Source organism: Marmota flaviventris, chromosome 8, assembly GCF_047511675.1.
Source record: "Marmota flaviventris isolate mMarFla1 chromosome 8, mMarFla1.hap1, whole genome shotgun sequence".
NCBI classification, from domain to species: domain Eukaryota; kingdom Metazoa; phylum Chordata; class Mammalia; order Rodentia; family Sciuridae; genus Marmota; species Marmota flaviventris.
In genome coordinates, this window is record NC_092505.1 from 84,604,214 (window position 1) to 84,624,693 (window position 20,480).

At 37.4% G+C, this 20,480-nt stretch overlaps 1 long non-coding RNA gene across 1 annotated transcript; it reads left to right on the top strand.

The window, feature by feature from the left end:
* The first annotated feature begins 54 nt into the window (after positions 1-54).
* On the top strand, positions 55-18,119 carry LOC139706787 (uncharacterized). The gene is made up of 2 exons (XR_011708433.1): positions 55-118; positions 15,883-18,119. It is a non-coding gene; the product is annotated as an uncharacterized lncRNA (long non-coding RNA).
* The last annotated feature ends 2,361 nt before the right edge of the window (positions 18,120-20,480 follow it).

The following is a 20,480-nucleotide window of genomic DNA, read 5'->3' on the forward strand; positions in this document are numbered from 1 at the left end:
GCTGGGGGTCGGCAGTGCGGGCGGGGGCGAACGCGATCGCGGAGGGGAACGGGGCTCTCCGCGCCGAGTATGCGTCCTGCCGCGGTCTGCTTTTCTCGGGCTCGGGTTAAATCGCTCTGTAAGTCTGTCTCGAGTCCGCAGCTAGTGGCCCACTCCGCTGTCTCTGCCTCCTGTTGCAGGTCTGTTTTTGGCTCTCTGCCCTCTTGGGTCCACGCGTCCGCCAGCACACACGCGCAATCTGGAGTGTATGTGACTGAAGGTTAATCCTCAGAGGTTCCTGTTGTGGTTCGATTAAATTGTCCAAGGCTCTGCCAACACAACTCTTCCCTCTTTAGCAAATAACTGAGATGGGACTAGTGGGTTTAAAAGGGTTGCAGTTCCCCAGTGCCTGGTCCAGGCGGCATCAGTGTGTATGGGAGAATGGGCGAGATATTCCGAGGTGCTAAATGGGACAGGTTAGGAGAAAAATGATTTCAATGGAGAACTAGTTTGCTTTTGACCGCCAAAACTCTGCAGTCAGAAACACCCCAGAAGTATCTTGACTTACTAGGTAAATCTAAGTGTGTGGATGACAAAGTAAGAAATATAAAAGCAGCTTGAACAAGGCTTTCACTTTGAAGGTCTGACTTTATTCGAAAGCAGCCCCATGTACCTCTTGTGTTATGCGTCTGTATGCTGTATTCTTACTGATTGAAAATACACTTCACCAACAGATGGTCGTTTATGGTTTGAAAAAAAAATCAAGCAAAAACAAATCTAAATCTAGATTAGCATGACTAGGCAAGCCATTGCATATGTATACTCATTTTTTTAGTTTCAGTAGGCAATCCTTATTATATAATGCTTATTCAGCTCTACAAATAGAAGCTTCATTGCAGGATATTTATGGTCTATGAAACTAGCAGTGGAATTCTATATTATAAATCATTCAATTTCAAAAAATAGCAAGATATTTAAAGAGAAAAAGTAATGTTACTCTTGTTCTTAGGACTGAACCTACTTTATTACCCTAAAATGAAGTTCCAGGTGTATTTATTTGTTATGTATAAAACATTACTGCCATTCACAGAGTACTGTATTCCAGGACCTTTATCAAGCTCTATGTGCATGCTCTAATTTGAACCCCACCAATCCTTTGAAGTAAGTGTTATACCAATAGTGTGGATGCAGAAATGAAGACTCAGGTTAAGTAACTTGGCGAAGCAGATTCTGGATTGTCAGGCAACGGAGTGCATCCTCAGAGATGACCATCCTACTTGTATTCATTTGTAAGTGGTTTGATTATATTAGGCCTGGAAACTTTTATTTATATGCCACTAAAAATAGTCAGGATAAGAAACAGCCCTCCAGAGGACATTTTATGTATCATTGTTTGTGTCCCAAATTTTGAGAGATAGCAGTTGGGGTGTATGGGGAGATGATTCTAAGTGCTATGGTGGAAGGTGGTAGAAAGTGACCTCAAGATAATTATGTAAAGAGCCAGGCACAGTGTAACATGCCTGAAATCCTAGTAACTCAGGAGGCTGAGGCAGTAGGACTGCAAGACCAAAGCTAGCCTCAGCAATTTAGTGAGGGCTCAAATAACTTAGTGAGACCCTGTCTCAAAATAAAGTATAAAAATGCGTTGGGGAGATGGCTCAGTGATTAGACCCCCCTGGGTTCAATCCCTTATATCAAATAATAATAATAATGTAAAGATCGTGACTGAAGCTCAACTATAAGGAACAGAATGAGTAGTCCAAGCAGTATTTCTTTCTAAGCATTTCTTTAAAGAAGAGTTGGATATCTCTTATTAATCAGGACCATAATAAAATAGCAGAGTATTTATGTTATAGTTATAACCCCTTAGTGATTGTGAAATTCATTTAGTGTGTCATGATGGGTGTTTTAAAAAATAAAACATTAGAAAACATCAGAATACATTGCCCAATGTAAGTAATGTGTATTGTTTTGTGAAATTTTGGTTTTATTTATGTGTGTATGTGTATGGATGCACAAGTATCCATTGTCAAGTCACAATATAAAAGGAATTTCTTTGGTTGCTATTGGAAAAGCTCGAAATACATTGTGATAGGAAAATACAGAACTTAAGAAGCCAGATGCCAGCTGTAAAAGAAAGAAAAAAATGTGTTTGGAGTCAGTGATAACTCATTTATTCCACAATAATTTCTTACATGTTTTGAGCATCAAATGTATTTATAACAACTGCCTAAAACTGGAAGGGGACAAATTAGGCCCTTTGCTCTGGGTGCAGTTTATAATCTAGTAGGAAAGAGAATTTGGAATAGGGAATCATTTAACAATTCAAGATAGAAAGGGATTAAGGCCTAAAAATTTATATTTTTAGGCCTTAATTTATATCAATTTTCTGAAATTAGTGATTATTATATTGATAATCACTAATTTTAGAAAAATGATATGGACAATACAATTGGAGAAGGCTTCAGAAGAAAAGAGACTGAGTTTATTATTTATGTATTTTTGTGGTCTTGGGGAGCAAAACTAGGCAGACACTCAGCCACTGAGCTGCATCCCCAGCCACAGAGCTGAACTTTTGAAATAGGAGGATGGAGGAGAGAGAGAGGCTTTCTCACTAGAAGAACTATAGGAGCAAATACTTGAGTCAGGATGCAGATGTTTGAGGTAGAATAACTAATTTGGAATAGTAAGAAGTGGGGCTGGATAAGTAGGGAGAGGCATAATAGGGACAGAATTTCTGGCTAGTGATAAGAGTATAGGAAATTGGCAGTTCCTGGAGTTTTCTAACCAGAAAAATGGTAGAAATACTCATCAGAGTATTGATGCTTTGAGATAGGATGAGGGGAAAAACAGAAACAAAAATGGTCAGGTAGGAAACTTGCTAGAGTGAAGAATTGAGTTGAAAAATGCTGAACTGGCAAAGGGCCAGAAGTAAAGCATTTTATAGGAAATGATGCCATGGTGTCAAGGAAACCTGAAACTTAAAAGCCATTCCAAGTGAGGTGACAGACACTCAAAGACAATAATTTACCAATGTTGTGTGACAGCCACTGAATTAATGGCAAATATGATTCATTCTGTAGAGTAAACTTGTTAATATAATTCTGTGCTAGTTTTGCTTGTGAGACACGTTCCTTCCCGGGGAAAAAAACTGTCTCCTAGCTTGGTGTAATAGACATTCGCAGGTATAACAGACAAAACAAAGAGACATTTTTCTTGATCAGAATTTCTGGAACCACTAATGGAAAATGCATACTGTGAGTTTATCGAAGACAGGATTTTTGGCTCATTAATTTTGATACTCATGGTGTCTAAAGTGTTTGTTAAATGAATTAAGGCCAATGACTGAGTAGTTAGAGAAAAATATCTAGGCCCAGAATACCAAGGCAATATAGAGCAAAGCATCCTGAATGATTGTATTAGATCCCAAACTATGTAATAGGACCAGTGGTCTCCATCCTCAAGTCAAGGGCACTCAGTGTCAATCTGCATGGAGGACCCTGAGCCTTGCTAGTTTGTTGCCTTAATTACTTCTAAAGCAGGGGAGCTATCAGATGGGTCCCCAAATCTGCTTTATCTCATTTTTTTAAAAATAGCTACTTTCTACTTCTTCAAAATCATAAATCTAATAGTAAATCTGTTCCACTTAAAAAGCATCCCAGGAGTTCCATACCAGATCAGTCTTCAGGCAAAGGAAAATAAATATATAAATAAACTTCTAGAACTAAACATCATCATATATTTTAGTATCTCTTATGAAGAATTGCATTAGGACAAAATCATGTTACATATTTGCATAGTTCCCTGAAAATTCCTTAAACAGATATCAGTTATGTGCTAAGTTACGTGAACTCAGTTACTTACACAGAACTGAAAAGCAAAACCACTGTGAGAGTTAGAATCCATAAAAATGATCTCTTTCTTGAAAGATGAAAAAGTATATAAAACATAAATATGTTCTGCACCTCCCTTGTTTCTGATTTTTTTAAGGTGCCCTTTAATAACTTGATATTTCCTTTGGATGTGCAATCTGTGGCATTCCATCAAATCAAAAATGCATGAATTTAGTTATATGTATTTTTGACATTGAGAGAAAAAGCTTAAATAGACAGATGGCCTGGATTGACAGAAATATTGATGACTTCAGGTGGGCTATAACAAAACTGAAATGGTTAACTCATATTGTTAGAAACTATGATGTAGTTGGGCATAGTGCCTCATACCTGTAATCCCAGTGACTTGGGAACTCTAGACAGAATCGAAATTTCAAGGCCAGCCTCGTGAACTTAGTAAGACCCTAAGCAATTTAGTGAGACCTTGCCCCAAAATAAAAAATAAAAAGCACTGGAGGTGTAGCTCAGTGATAAAGGACCCTTTTGTACAATCCCCAGAATCATAAAACAGAACTACTATGTTTTGGCAGTCTCCAATACTTACCCAACTTTGAGTTACTTATGCTACATAATAGAGCAAATTATTTAGCCATCTAGAAGCATTAGTTTTGTAATACTTTGTCTTAAAGCCATCAATAGAAGCTTTCATGCTCAAAGTTAGATATTCTGAGGGTATTTTTTTTTTTTGATGATTAAAATAACTGCATTAGGTAGGTGTTTGTTAACAGTTGTGTCATAGCTTTTCTAGGCAAAAACATTCTTAGTTGTGTTCACTGGCAAAACCTTTGAGGTCACATTGCCCTTATCTGTATTAGAATGGATCCAAGATTGTTTTCTGAGGAAAATCTTGGCCTAGCCCACAAATATTTTGTCTATTTCCTTAACTTTTATAAAACATTAACCCTAGTTCTGATGGCTGCTTGTGCAAATTTTTGAAATAATAGCTCTAAATTGCTACCACCACTCTCTGCTTTCTAGACATGATCAGACATGCTCAGTTGTGAGAAGTCATGTTTATGCAGAATTTCCTGAAAACTATGCACTCTTTGAAGCCATCTAAATTTTATTTTCAGATTTAAGAAAAACCCTTAGAACTCTCTCTTTGGCTAGTCTTCTTTTGGCTCCCCCTAATATTACTTTTACTGGACTGCAGTCCAGGATCACGCAAACATTCTAAGTTCAGTGACTGCAGAAGTGGCTGCGGGACCCCCACAACAGTTTTACAGCTGAGACAACTGCTCACTCATCACACTGTGTTCTTGCACTGAGCACTTGCAGAAATTCAGTACCACAAAAAACTGTGCTTCCCTTGAGCAACTAGTTTGTTTTCTAATCTAATGGGCATTTTGAATTATGTAATTGAATGCAGGCTTCCTGTCGTTGTGTTGTTTGTTTAAAAATTCAGAAACTTACTGCACATTTTGTGAATTACTTTTATCTCAGTTTATTATTTTTTTCTACTGTTAGTTTCCCTTTAGCTGGTTACTCCACTGCTTTTATATCTTGTACTGTATATATTTCAATCTTTGGACTAGAAGAAATAGAAGAAAATATAAGACTAAATCAGTCATGATTAGAAATCATAAAGATTAATTTTTGAAATAAAGTAAGAGTGGGCCCTTGACAATCTGAGGGAGGTTTTTTTTTCTTACCATTTAAAAAAATTATATATGACAGCAGAATGCATTACAATTCTTATTACACATATAGAGCACAATTTTTCATATTTCTGGTTGTAATCAAAGTATATTCACGGCAATTCATGTCTTCATACCTGTACTTTGGATAATAATGATTATTACATTCCACCATCACTAGTAACCCCATTCCCCCTTCCTTCCCCTCCAACCCATCTGCCCTATCTAGAGTTTGTCTATTCCTCTGAGGGAGGTTATTTGATTTCCTTTTCCTTCACCACAATTGCACCTCACACTTTCACTATTTAAAGTGACTCTAAATGTTAATTTTATGAGCAGGAGACTGATAGAAGAAAATAAAATGACTAAAGACTGCAGCCAAGTAAAGACTGCTGAGTTACAGAGAAATAAAGGATTGTATTTCTTTGGGTTGCAAGAAGTAGAATGTGTTAAAAGTTAGGAATCGAGGGGTACTAGTTCTAAGAAACTTCTGACTGGGAAGCAGGAAGAATAGGGCTACTTGTTCAGGGGCTAGACTGAATATTTGACTTTGGTAATAGCTTACCACTGTTGTAGGGACAAACGAGGCAAGGCACCGAAGATAGCAGGAAACAGTTTTTATTTGGCTGCAGCCTGGTTCAGAAGGCATGGCTTTTTCGGGAATCAATTAATCCCCTGAACCTCAAGTTCAGGTAGTTCCAGAGTTTTATACCCAGCATGTAAGGGGAGGGGCTCAGAAGTTCACAGTCTGCAAAAGTTCACATAAAAGCAGCTTTTTCTTTCACTGTTCTGGACAGTGAAAGAAAAAGCTGCTTTTATGTGAACTTCAAGGACAACACCCTTCAAGGACAATACCTGAGAAGGGGAGAGCTGCTTCTCCCCTTTCTATTCTCCCCCTGCTAGCTGTTACCATGGAGCCCAGTTGATAACTTTCTTATCTTAAAAATGTAGACATCTTGGCTGGGGATGTGGCTCAAGCGGTAGCGCGCTCGCCTGGCATGTGTGCAGCCCGGGTTCGATCCTCAGCACCACATACAAACAAAAATGTTGTGTCCGCTGAAAACTAAAAAAAAAATAAATATTAAAATTCTCTCTCTCTCTTTCTCTCACTCTGTCTTTTAAAAAAAAAAAAAAATGTAGACATCTCTGTGAAGCCCAGTTCAAGGCCAGAGACCTTGTTTGCACATTTCTTCAAAGTACTATACTGGATATGTTTGTGAAAAACTAGTAAGGGGGTGTCCAGCACCTGGAGTGCTGGTATCTTCTCGGCCTGTGGCCAAGTAAACAGGACGGCACAAAAATAGGAAGTTTATCTACATTGAACTCTTTTGCAGAGACTCTTTTGCTGACACTTCTAAAATCAGACAAGGTGAAGATTTCTGGAGAAGCCCAGTAAAGACTTTTCAGTGGAGAAAGTGGGTGCCACTTCACCACTACAAAGGACATGGGGAGTGTCATGATAATAACTACAAAAGGGTGGCAGAGAGCACTGTGAGAGTGTACTGGGGCAGAGTTTTGAGTGACTCCAGATAACATGTAAGAAAGCATACTGTTTCCTTGGTGCTCAGGAAGGTTGAGAACATGAGATTTGAGATAGACCAAGGATAGTAGCTGGAATGGTTTGTGATTAGGTGAGATAGGATACTTGGGCAGAAAGAGAATGCAACCAGGAGGAGAAGCCTTATTTCTCTAGGAATTAGGGGAGAGAAAGATTGGACAGAAGAGAGCTGAGATCTGGCAGTGGGCCTGAGGACCCAGAGCAGAAGAAACCCTAGGGAACACTTGGCACTTAACTAGGTCCCAGCACATTAGTATGTATTTGAAACTTTGTCACAATGATAAAGCTGAATCAGACTGAACCTGTGTCTATGCTGTTGTGACCACCTGCTAGTGGTTTCTCTCTTGACATGGCCCCACAGCTTTTCCTTGAGCTGGAGGGATCTGCCTTTGGAAGTAATTCCCTGTGGAGGAGAAAAAAAGAGATGAATGGCCACACCATATAATCAAACCATAATACTTCTTTTTGTGTGTTGCACATACCGTTTGCCAGGAAATCTCTTATATTCTTCTTTACCTTCTTCATCATCTAAATCTTAGCTTTAAAGCTATCCCTTTAGAGGTTAGGTCTCCTTACAGAGCTAAAACATTCATAATCACTAAATACCTAAAGGATTCTGGTGGCTGTGCTCCTGTCTGCCAACCAAATAAAAATAAAAGCATGAAACAAATAAACATTTATCTATTTTTTTGAGATAGCATACAACAAAATGTATATGTATCTTGAATAACTTCTTCCTAGATTTTCTTCAACTCTGTGATCTCATTCTGTCTCCTCACACATGCTGTCCTGTGCTCACTCTTTCTCTGCCTCTTTCTGAGTCTTGCTTTGCTGGTGCCCCAGGCAAGTGCTGAATTTTCCAACCAGGTCATTCTGTACTTTCCCCCATTAAACATTCCCACAGTGCCCTGTACTACAAGTACTTTGCACATTGGTAACCATGACACTGTTTACTGTGGTCTCTCTTTAATGTCTGTCTTTCCCAAGAGACTCTTCCATACGGCAGGGACTTTTCATCAGTTTGTAAAGTTCATGAAGAGCGCAAATATGTGTTTGCTTGACTTGGTATCCTATAAAAAGTAAACAACTTTTAAGTGACCAGAGGAGAAATCAAGGAATCTTCTAGAACGATAAACTGGATTTTTATGAATATAGGGGATAAAAGAAGATGAAAACAATGAGGTGAGAAGACCAAATGAAATGAGGTGTTTTCCTGTGCAAGATTAATTCAAAGACTTTACACTCTACTTAATATTGTATTTCTGGTGAGGTAAATTAGTTTCCTCTAGATAATTTATATTAAAATACAATGTAGATCTGTATATATTTATTATTAGAGTTAATAAATAATGTAGTAATATATTTACTATTGACAGTTTTATAAGATCCATTCATAAAATCATAGTAAACCTTTTCCTAGTCTGGTGTTCCAGAATATTAGACTGTAGTCCTCCTTTATACCGTCAGCCCTTCTGCCACATTTATTCAACAAATATTTGCTGAACATTTAGCACATGTCAGTCATTGTGCCTGGTACCCAGGTGAATAGTCCCATAGGCCTTGCCCTCAAGAAATTGACAGTTCAAGATCAGTGGGTACTAAGTTACAGTAAGGAGCAACAAATTCTGGGGTGCTCTTGCCTGGTAGGAGGAATATAGTTAATAATTATGTACCATACATTTCAAAAAGCTAAAAGAAAAGATTTTAAATGTTTAAAATGTTCACTATAAAGAAATGATGTGAGGAAATAGATATGTCTAACCTGATTTAAACATTACACTATGTATATACATGTACTGAAACATTATATGATATTCCATTCATATCTATAACTTTTATTTTTATGTGCCAGTTTAAAATATATTAAAAAAAGAAGTAGCTTATAGTTCCAGATCAAAGGTACTACCCCAGAGTACAATAAAAATATAGACAAAAGTATTCAGAAGGACTGTATTTGAACTATGTAGGAAAGTACAGTTTTTATAGAATAAAGAAAGTCTGTAAGATAAAGTTTAGATATTCTTAGTTCTGACACCTTCACCTTAAGATGTATTTGTTTCCTGACCAGGTCCTCAATTATTCACCTAAGACATGGTAACTTTGGGGGATGGAATAATGCTTCTTGCTAATCAGCATAGACAACACCCAGTGATCTTGCATGAAGAAACATCCTGTTGTGAAAAGGAGATTACTCATTGTATCCACAAAACAGGAGTGTGATGTCTCTGTGAATGTATGTGTGCATACATTTATGCCCGTGAATGTGTGTGCTTGTGTCAAGAGGAAGTGATGTGTGCATGTTTTATTACTTAGCACACTTGGATTTTTTTATTCAGAGATATTAATAAAGGTAAAGTTGAAGGCTTAACCCCAAGACGTGATTGTTAGTTTTGCACAGAGGAAAAACTCTGTCTCATGACTGTAGATTGCACTTCTAGCCCTCAAATGCAATGAGAGAACATCTAACTTAGTAGAATCACTAGCATGACCAGAAAGTCAACTCACTCATATTATGATGGCTAAGGATGATCATTATAAGAAGAAAAAGTTACTGTTAGATACAGTATTGTGGAAAAAGGATGAAAAATCCTCAATCATATTAAGAAAGCTGAACAATTTTACAGACTTACACACAGATACTTTTTTCTCAGTACTATTTTATGTTTTTTTAAATCTATGTACCTGTACAGAAAAATGCAAACATCATTTAACCTTGAACAATTCAATAATGTGTATGAATGCTAATTAATAGGATTTAGTTCCACTGGGTGTGAGGTTGCATTAGGATTCCAAATGACATTTTACTTTTACTTTATTGGGTTGTTTTAATATGTCAAATGAGAAGATGCAAGTTTCCTTACTAATTAATTAATTAATTAGTACTTTGGGAAACATGCCAGTTTTTATGTTGCCGCCATCATTTTTATTTTTAGCTCCATCTGTTTTGTTTTATCAAGTTGCTGTTTAAACTCTGGTACAATACTTAGTTTGTAGCTTCAATACTGTCCCTACTAACTTCCTGTGTTAGTTAGGTTTTCATTGGTGTGACCAAAATACCAGACCAGAACAACTTAGAAGAGGAAACATTTATTTTGAGTTAACAGTTTCAGAGGTTCAGTCCATGGTCGGCCAGCTCCATTGCTCTGGGCCCAAGATGAAATAGAACATCATAGCAGAAGCACACAGCAAAGGAAAGCTGCTGGCCTCATTGTAGCTAGACAGGAAAAAGAAAGAGAGAGAGAGAAGGGGAGATGGAGAGAGAGAGGAGCCAGAGGAACAAGATATAATCACCAAGCGCACACCCACAGTGACCTACTTTGTCCAGCCATGCCCCACCTGCCAACATTTACTACCCAGTAATCCATTCAGTGTTAACCCATCAAATGAATTAATCTACTGATTAGATCACAGCTCTCACAATCTAATCATTTTGCCTGTTAACAAGCATACATTGTCTCCTCTGCTTTTGGGGGACGCCATATAATCAAACCATAATACTTCCCTAAAATGAATACTTCATTACTAGCCCCTAATCCTGCTCTTTGCTCCTCAATATCCTATACCAGAAAGAATCTCTTTTTATTTAAGGCTAGTTCATGGTCACATCAGAATCTCAGAGTCTTTACAGTTCTCATGGATTTTTTTAGAACGTATGGATGGAATCTGTCTCCAGTTGAAACCTGGAGATTTCCTCTTGGATTTCCCTCCCTTTTCTTGCCCTTTCCTGGGAACTGAGTTCCCAACCTCTCCCTGCCCTTTGAATCAAAGACCAGAGGTGCACCACTGACAGAAAGTACTTGTATTCTTCAAAGGAGAGCATTTGTTGCTGTCAATCACCTATTGTAAAATAACTCTGATGAGTATTATTAATTTTTATGTTGATCCTATTTTATTTAATATTATTATTAATAATAATTAATGATATCATCCTCTATATAGAAGGTGAGTAAATAAATTACAGTCTGCTCTTTAATCCCTTTTTTCCTCATCTGACTCAAATTTATGTTGATTAAAGGTTAGAATAAAAGTATGCTTAATTGGGCTGGGGTTGTGGCTCAGTGATAGAGTGCCTGCCTAGCACATGTGAGGTACATTTAGTGGTTTAGTGGCTTAGTGGTTTGGAAAGCGCTTAAGAAGAAAATACTGTTGATTTTAGTTGTCAGTAAACTTATTGTTTCACTTCATCTCAGCCACATTGAAAAACTAAATAAAGGTATTGGGTCCATCTACAACTAAAAATATTTTTTGAAGTAAGCTTGATTAAATTGTGCTATTTACCGAATGCTACAGTTTATGATGTAATAATCAAACACTATACATTCTTATGGCTAATATAGAAATTTTTATAACAAATTATTGTATATAATAATAAATAAATTTATAACAATAAATGGGGAACATCCTAGAAGGTATGCTAATCTATTACCAGAAAGAATCTCTTCTTATTTAAGACCAGTTCATAGTCACATCAGAGTCTCAGAGTCTTTACAGTTCTCTGTAAAATAATTGTGGAATAAGGAATAAAAGACATCTTTTGAGAATATACAGTGTGAGGATCTCAAAGTTTGTATTCTTTATGTCTCTCTCCATAAAATATCATCTTTGTGGATGAGAGCAGATCCTTAATATCTTGTCCTTAGCTGTCTTTTCTCTCTGTATCCCCAGTTGGTTTCAACCTTTCTCCCCTGCAAGCAATTGTCTTTATTTCATCATTCAGACAGACTGAGTCTTTTGAAAGCTCATAAATCAACAGAAGCCAGAAAATTACAAATGCACACTGTATGTTTAATAATAGTGCACAATCTGATTACTGTAAGTACAATTTTAAATTTTTTCTGTTCAAACAGTTTATGTGAATAGCAACTTCTATTTTCTTAGACTTACTTGAGTGGAAAAAAATCCCTTTGAAGCTACAACAGAACTTGTGGTACAATATTGATTAATTGGTAATGCAAATTAGCTTGTACCTACTATCAGAACGTGGAAAAATATATTTGAGTCAGAAAGTAAGACCCTCGGTTCTGTCTGTGCACTTCCTTAGTTGGTTGAAACTCTCAAATATACCTCCCTTTTAACAGCGGTAAAGGTTGTTTTACCTTATGGAATAAAAAAAAAAAGATATGTTGACCTTTTACCATTTTATCTGAAAGAAAGTGCTTAAGAAGAAAATACTGTTGATTTTAGTTGTCAGTAAACTTATTGTTTCACTTCATCTCAGCAACATTTTCCAAACCACTAAATGTTCACTGGAGACTTTCAGGTCATGGCAAGATGACATAGTAATTTGGTGCTTAATTGATTTAATATTGAGTGCCAAGAAACAATTGAGGCTCAACTCACAAACCCCAAATCCATTACATTATCCTATTTTGAATGTTTAAAAAAATAAGTAGAAGATTTTAAAATAGCCACTTCATTTTAGGCTCTATAATGATAGTATGTGAAATTATTAAGTTGTATAGTATTAGAGAGCTTTCAGAAGACTCAGATTTGAGCTGATGTATTTCATAAGGAAAAATTCTTATTTGCTTGCTAATTTACCTGAAGATATTCATCTCTAATGTGTACTCCCAGAAATGTAAAAATGTTCCATCGCATTTCAAATTATCAGTAGCAGTTAATTAAGGTTCAAATTGCTTTGAGGATGCTAAAATTGATTTTATCATTTTTGTCAATTTCTTTTTATTGTGCCATTCCTGGGTTTATGCCAATAATTTGTCAGATGCAATTACATTTGTGAATTTAATTTTCTTTTGCACTGTATGGCAAACTAGGTATATTCCCATATTACTAGGTGTTTTATAGGAGTTACTCTTGATTTTCCTTAAAATTATTTACTGGTTTTTCATATTATTTCCCATGATGTCATTTACTCTCATAATATGAATGTGGCAATCATTTTAGTAGTTAGAAAAGCTATAACAATGCAAATATGTACTTGGCCTTCATTGGTCTTTAATCCACTACTGCCAATTTAATCTACATACCAGACATTAAATAACAACAGAATTAATAATAATAATACCTACTATTTATTGAACACTTACTAGGCCCTAATCCCTGAACTTAATACATTGTCTTAATTAACCTTCTTTGTAACCTGAGGATGGCACAGTTTCTATCTACCATACGGCCAAAGTGGTTGTTAAAACACTGAAGTACTTTTATTGTGGTAGTGAAGAGCTGATGTCCCAAGCTCCCCAAGTGTCCTTTGTACCTTTTTCTCCAATTTCCCATCTTTTCTCCCATCTTATCTCTCCATCTTGTCCTCCCCAAATCCAGAAACTAGAGGATTAACAATGGCATGGCAGAGACCCTCTGTGACCTCTGCTCTAGCAGCCAGACTTCATTCTGATGTGTTGGTACCCAGGCTGTTCCAGTAGTTAAATATTGTGGTTATTAGCAAAGATGTAGATACTATCATTACTGTTCTGCAGGAGGGAAAACTCATATAAATATGTAAAAGTTCATCAGTTTGCCCAAGATTGCCCACCTAGAAAGTGTCAGATCCAGGACTCAAACCTAGGTCTCTCTCAAGTTAAAATCCTTGCTCTTTTTTTAGGGGGTGGGGAAGTACCAGGGATTGAACTCAGAGGTACTCAACCCTGAGCCACATCCCCAGCCCTATTTTGGATTTTATTTAGAGACAGGGTCTCACTGAGTTGCTTAGCATCTCGCTTTTGCTGAAACTGCTTTGAACTTGTGATCCTCCTGTCTCAGCCTCCCAAGCTGTTGGGATTACAGGCATAAACCACATCGCCTGGCAAAATACTTGCTCTTAACTAGTATAGTGGACTAAAAAATAGAGAAAACCAGCCAGTGATTAGTGTTGACTTCCCAGGCCCCAACATGAATAGCTTTGGTACTCTATCTACTCTGACTACTTGTACAATGAATTTTAAATTTAATTATGTTTTTCATTAGGTTCTCAGCCATAATAATGAGCATGCAAGTACTAGGTTGATAATGGATACTTTGCATTATTCCACCAGCATCCTGTATTTACTAATTTAGCCCATGTTGTATTTTGCAAAAATGTCTCCATAGGTAGAAATTACCTTCTTTATTCATCCCTTTTAAAAACATTTTAAAATGTTATTGTATTTTTATACATTTATTTTATTTATATATTTTTATGTGGTTCTGAGGAAAGAACCCAGTGCCTCATATGAGCTAGGCAAGCGCTCCACTACTGAGCTACAACCACAGCCCCTATTCATCCCTTTTTGGATGATGCCCCCTATTCAGACAAATGATTAAACACACCAAAAATGGTAAATTACAAACTTAACATTTTTATATACTTTTAAACTTTATTTACTTTTATATAATTTTAATATCCCAAATCCAAGTATCATAGGCTGAAACCCCTTAGCATTATATTTCGCTTCTTCTCTCTTATCTACCTTTTCTTTCTCTCCATTGTTAATAAAAAACCCAGTGCAAAAATAAAAAAACCTAGCCTTCATATGGACATTATGAAGATCCATAATGTCCAAGTCACTTATATAACTCCATCCTTAGTATCAGAGAAAATTCTAATTCTATTAGCATGTGCTGTATATTTTTTAAAGGCAGTTAGACCAACAGGTGAATCAAAAAGTCTGCTGTCTTACAAAGCACATTTTTATTTAGCAAATTGCATCAGTGCTCTGAGAACTGGATATACCACATCTATCTGCCAAAGCAGAAAAATTTGACAAGGGATGCAGAAATACTTCGGGTATGGTGAAAGAAATGATAGGTTTTATGTGTAGGTGATGTATGGAGTGCAGAAATTATAAGACCTCTCCAAGGTTGGCCTATCTGACATTAGGGACAGGGCTAACATGTCTTAATGGAGGCCTAGCATGACAACCAAAGGCATACTGGATCTTTCTCTGGGCAGCATATGTGTATTTCTTGCTATAATATTATGAAATATAATAAATGAAGGTTTGTCCTTCATTTCTCGACAAATATCTTTATATATCTAGAATCTCCAAAGTGACGCATATCTTTTGTGTGCTAATCAGATGACTGGTGGCTGGAGTTTCCTCCTTAGCCTCAGGATGGGGGCTGTTTGCCAGGGGCACAAACCTTGCAATTAGAAGGTTGGAGCTTACAGTACCTCCACCTAACCTAGGGGAGGGGAAAAGGGCTGAGGGTTGAATTGATAAACCAATAGTTAATGATTTGATCAATCAGCTTACTTAATGAGATGTCCTTGAAAAAAAAAAAAAAGAGGAAAGAACTGAGTTCTGAGGGCTTTCTGATAGCTGAACAATGGAGGTCCCAGAAGGTGATATTTCTAGAGATGGCATGGAAGCTCTAGGCCCCTTCTCCCATATCTTGCCTTAGGCATCACTTCCCTCTGTTTATCTGTTTCCTTTTTAGTATCCCTAATAATAAACCCATAAATGAAAGTATGTTCCCCTATCATAGGCAAGTAGATTGCCACACTGGCAAATAGATTGGACCCAAGGAGAGTACCATGGGAACCCTGATTTGCAACTACTTGGTCAGAAAAACAGGCCACAATCTATGCTTATGATTGGAGTCTGAGGTGCTTGGCAGTCTTCTGGGACTGAACCCTCAACCTATGGGGTCTTCCTCTATTTCCAGGCAGATAGTGTCAAAATTGAATTGAATTAGAGGATAGCCAGCTGGTATCTACCGGAGAATACACTGGAGAAGTGTTTGGTGTTGTGTATTGGGGAGGACCCCAACATCTAGGGTCACAGAAATGTTCCATGCTGTGAAGGTATAATGGGAAAAACTCAAAGTTTGTTTTATTCTTATAGCCTTTCACTTACTGGCTCATTTGAATTTGCAGTGGGCATGGATATGTCTAAGACTTCTGGGACCAGCAGAAGAGTCAGCCAGCAGCAGCACCAAGCAACCTTACCCCAAAGCAGCAGCAGGGATGAGATTACCTGGTGTCTCTCCTGGGCCCTGAGCAACACCTGGGGCCCCAAGGTTGTGACCACACAGTTCTCTGATGATGTTTAATCCTGGGACTTTCAGTAACATTTAGGAAGAGATACAGCCTGCCCCTGCATTACCTTTCCACAGGTTAAAGGTGGATGAAGGAAGATCTGAGCTCCGAGAGCTGTAAGAACAAGACCAAAGCTTGACTTTTTCGTTGTCTTTCTGCTCAAAGGGATCAAAATTAGGGAGCAGTGGGCTGGGGTTGTAGCTCAGTGGTACGGTGCTTGCCTAGCACACGTGAGGCCCTGGGTTCAATCCTTAGCACCACATAAAACTGAAATAAAGGTATTATGTCTACCTATAACTAAAAAATAAATATTAAAAAAGAAAATTAGGGAGCAGTGAAAGCAGGAGCTCTTGTGGTTGCTGAGGACTGGAGCTAGCAGTGTGAGAATCCCCTGAGGCCCTGACGGAAGGCGGAAGAAACTTGGAAGGGGAGGGCTGAATCTCCACAAAGTACCTTAGAGAACCTAAGCCCAGGAGGCTTGTGTTATCTTTATTTATTTTCAGTTATCTTTATTTATTTTTTCCTAGGAACCCGGGAATTGTCTTCAAAACAAAAAAAAAAAGTTACCCAAGTTTTGAGAAGTTCTGTTCTCCTTAGATCCACTCTCTGAAACTGAATGGTGGAGTCATTTAATAGTAGTCAGGAAGATACTGTCAGAATGGTGAGGGGCCTCTCCCCTGCTCATGGAAGGCCATCATGTTTTTACAAGTGCAGCCAACACTTCAACACATTTATTAAGTACCTACTGTGTATTAGGAGCTGTATTTTTCATGACCATAGTTCAAGGGAGAGGGGGAAAGGGAGGGCTACATCACCTTGGGAACAGATGGTTAACTTCTGGATGTCATCTCTGCACCCACCATTATGTTCACATACTGTAGCTGAAATGGGACCTGGTGTGCATTCTGCCCACTAGTAAGAATGTGCTAATTTTGAAATGGAAAAGTTCTGCTTGACATTTGTCAGTGAAGAGATTACTTAGAGAAGACTTAGAGAAATCACTGCTTCAGAGGCCTGTCCAGGCAGGATTAGAAAACCTGTTTCACCATATTTTGAAGTTTATCAAACAGGATATTCAATTTAGCAAATTTCCTAACAAACTGACATGAAATCAGAAATCTATTTTATTAATTTACAGTGAGAAAGAAAACTTCCCAGGAGTTAGAAAGCCTGTTGTTTAATTTCTCTTCCTCTTATTCTCACTGAACACAAACCAAAATAAGCCCAACTTTCAGAAGATACATAGAAGAAGAGGAGGTATTTATGCAAGTGTTATATTTAATGCCATCATGTTAATAGAGCCAAGTACATGCATTTCTGCTCCAAGGATTACCACAAAGTAGACCAGATATTTGCAGAAACTAGATGGGTTTGTTTCTTTGAGATAAAAGTTAACTGGGCTTTGAATCTCTTTTTCCCTGTTTCTGTGACTGATCAGATATCTACCATTCTTATCTTCAATATGTCAGTTAGGTGGTAGTCTATTTTGTTTCTTTAAGATAACTTTGTTCATCTCTGTTGATTTTGACCCTTTTGACCAGATGATGATATCATTTCCCAGTCTTCAGGATACCTCTTTATTCGATGTATTTCCTCCCATGTACTATTTATAAGAGTGATTACTGAGCTTTTAGCTATTTCTTACTCTTTTTTAAAAAATATTTATTTCTTAGGTATAGGTGGACAGAATGTCTTCATTGCTGGGAGCCATTAGCCAAGTAGTTATGACAATTTCCTTGCCAGTGTACCCCATGTTGCTTAGTGGAAGGACTCCTGGAAATAGGACATTTTGCAGTGACATTGCATCTAAGGTGACCTTGCTCAAGGACCAGGGCGGATCCAGGTTTAGGGCGTTCCCGATTTAGGACAATCCGGGTTTAGGGTGGTTCCAGGTTTAAGGTTATTCCTGCTGGGAATAGGGCGTATCCTGCTGCCTGAGTTCCCCTTGAGTTCTCACGGGATTCAGACAGTATTTTTTGGGAGACAGAAGCCCAGTGGGGGTGGATTTCCCCAGAACGTGTTTGTAGATGGCTGGTGTGAGTTCGGGAATAAAGAGTTGCTGTTTGAATCTACAAGCTGTGTGGTGGCTCGTGATTTTGTGCCCAGACAGACTACGGCACTTCATTTTATTTTATTTTATTGGTGTTGAGGATTGAACCCAGAGCCTCACGTATACCAGGCAAGCACTCTACCTCTGAGCCACAACCCCAGCCCATACTTCTTACTTTGATATTTCTAATTTTACATTGGTTTCAGAAATGGAAGAAATAGGGAAATAGGGATATAGATGTAGACTACATCAGTAACAGGCTAGTTTTAAAATTAAGGTTTCCTAATGCATAACCCTTTGATAAATTCATTAGTTTTCAAAAGTTAATTCTACACTATCATTGTTATTTTAATTAGTATACTTATTACTTAATTGGGCATTGAGGTACCATTTAAAAGAAGAAAAGTCCATTATATACTAGGAAAAACAATTGATTAAATTTCCTAGAAGTAAAATCCATGGGAGCTTAAAAAAAAAAAAAAAAAAAAAAAGTCTTGTAAAATCAGTCACCTGGGTATTCTGTCACTGATTGTGTCCACATGGGTAAAGAAAAGTGGTAAAGCCAGCAATTGTTCAAAATGGAGAAGCAAAACTCTGTTAGTTTTAAATCAACTAAAGTCAAACTAGTAGCTTGGCATTGAGAACCTGGCTAGCATATGAGATTTAAGCTGGTACCAGTTTGTGCTAGCTACTCTCCTTTCCTCCAGAACCTCCTACTCCTCTGGTTTGCTGATTTGGATTCTGCCAAAGCCCTGATTAGGCTTGGAAAGTCAGTCCATTTATGTTTATCAGGATGACTATAGGATTAGTTATTAAAGCCACTGTGTTTTCTGGTGGAAAATCCAAATGGGAGGGAATGTCATTATATATTCCAACCCCCAGGGAAACTTCCTCACCCAAAACATTACCCCTATTCCTCCCATTTTCAAGAAATCCAGTGAGCTTGGTGCTGTGTGGCACACATCTGTAATCCCAGTGGCTCATGAAGCTGAGGGGGGATGGCAAATTCAAAGCCAGCCTCAGCAAACTCGAGGTGCTGAACAACTCAGTGTGACCCTGTCTCTTAAAAAAAGGGGGGGGGCTGGGGATGTGACTCAGTGGTCAAGTGCCCCTGAGTTCAATCTCCAGTACCCACCCCCAAAATCTAGTGAGTTAATATTTGCTAAATATGTTGATTTTTCAGAAGAATAGGTTTTTAAGTTTTTTAAATTGTATGTACCCCATTTTTTTTTTTTATCCAAGTAGGAATGTGTAGAGGCTAATAATGTTTTTTTATTTGGAGTAAATTCCCAATCCAGAATGCCATGGTGTGAATGTTTGTGTCCCTCTAAAATTCATTTTTAATGTGATGGTGAGACCTTTGAAGAAGTGATTAAATCAGGAGGGCAGAACCCTCACAAATGGGGTTAGTGCCTCCATAAAAGAGGCCTGAAGGGTCTTGCATGTCCTCTCTCCTATGTGAAGACAGAGAAAACACTGTTTATGAAGTAGAGAGTGATCCCACCAAAGACTGAATCTGCCAGCAACTTGATCTTGGCCTCTAAAACTGTAAGAAATAAATTTCTCTTGTTTATAAGCTACCCAGTTTAGAGTATTTTGTTATAGCAGTATGGACAAACTAAGACTCTAAATCCAGGGATATAATTTAATGTAATCTTAGACTAACTTTTGTTTTGGTATGCTAAATTCCTATTTTAAAGTTATACTTTAAAAAATACTAAAATAGCCTGTAATTCCAGTGGATTGGGAGGCTGATGTAGAAGGATCTTGAGTTCAAAGCCAGCCAGCCTCAGCAAAAGCAAGGTGCTAAGCAACTCAGTGAGACCCTGTCTCTAAATAAAATTAAAAATAGGGCTGCAGATGTGGCTCAGTGGTTGAGTGCCCCTAGTTCAATCCCTGCTATCTAAAAAAAAAAAAAAAGACTTAAAATGATTGGCATTAACTTTTTCCTAAGAATTTATGGTATGTACATTCATAGAAATTTCTTAATAGCTTTTTATTATGGCTAAAGTATAACCAACCCAACTTTACAAAAAAAAAAAAAAAAAGAAGAAGTTAAAATCAGAAATATCTATGCCCACTTCTCTCAAGTCAATTCATGAAAACTGAGAATTCACCAGATTTAAAAATTCTTGGCTTCTGTTACATAGTTACTTGTTCAGACATGTCCTTTAATAACCAAAGAAAAATGTTCCTTCTACCCAAGAAGGAATATAGTTAGAAAAAAATGTTGGAAATTATGACATTCCTTCCCTTAGCAGTAATCAAAGGAATATGAGTGACTGCATTTTAAAAATAGCATTTTATATCTATTAAAAGAGAAAAAAAGTTGTTTATTACAACAGTTGTCAATACTAAAATTATGTGCTCATTCTTTTTTTAATCA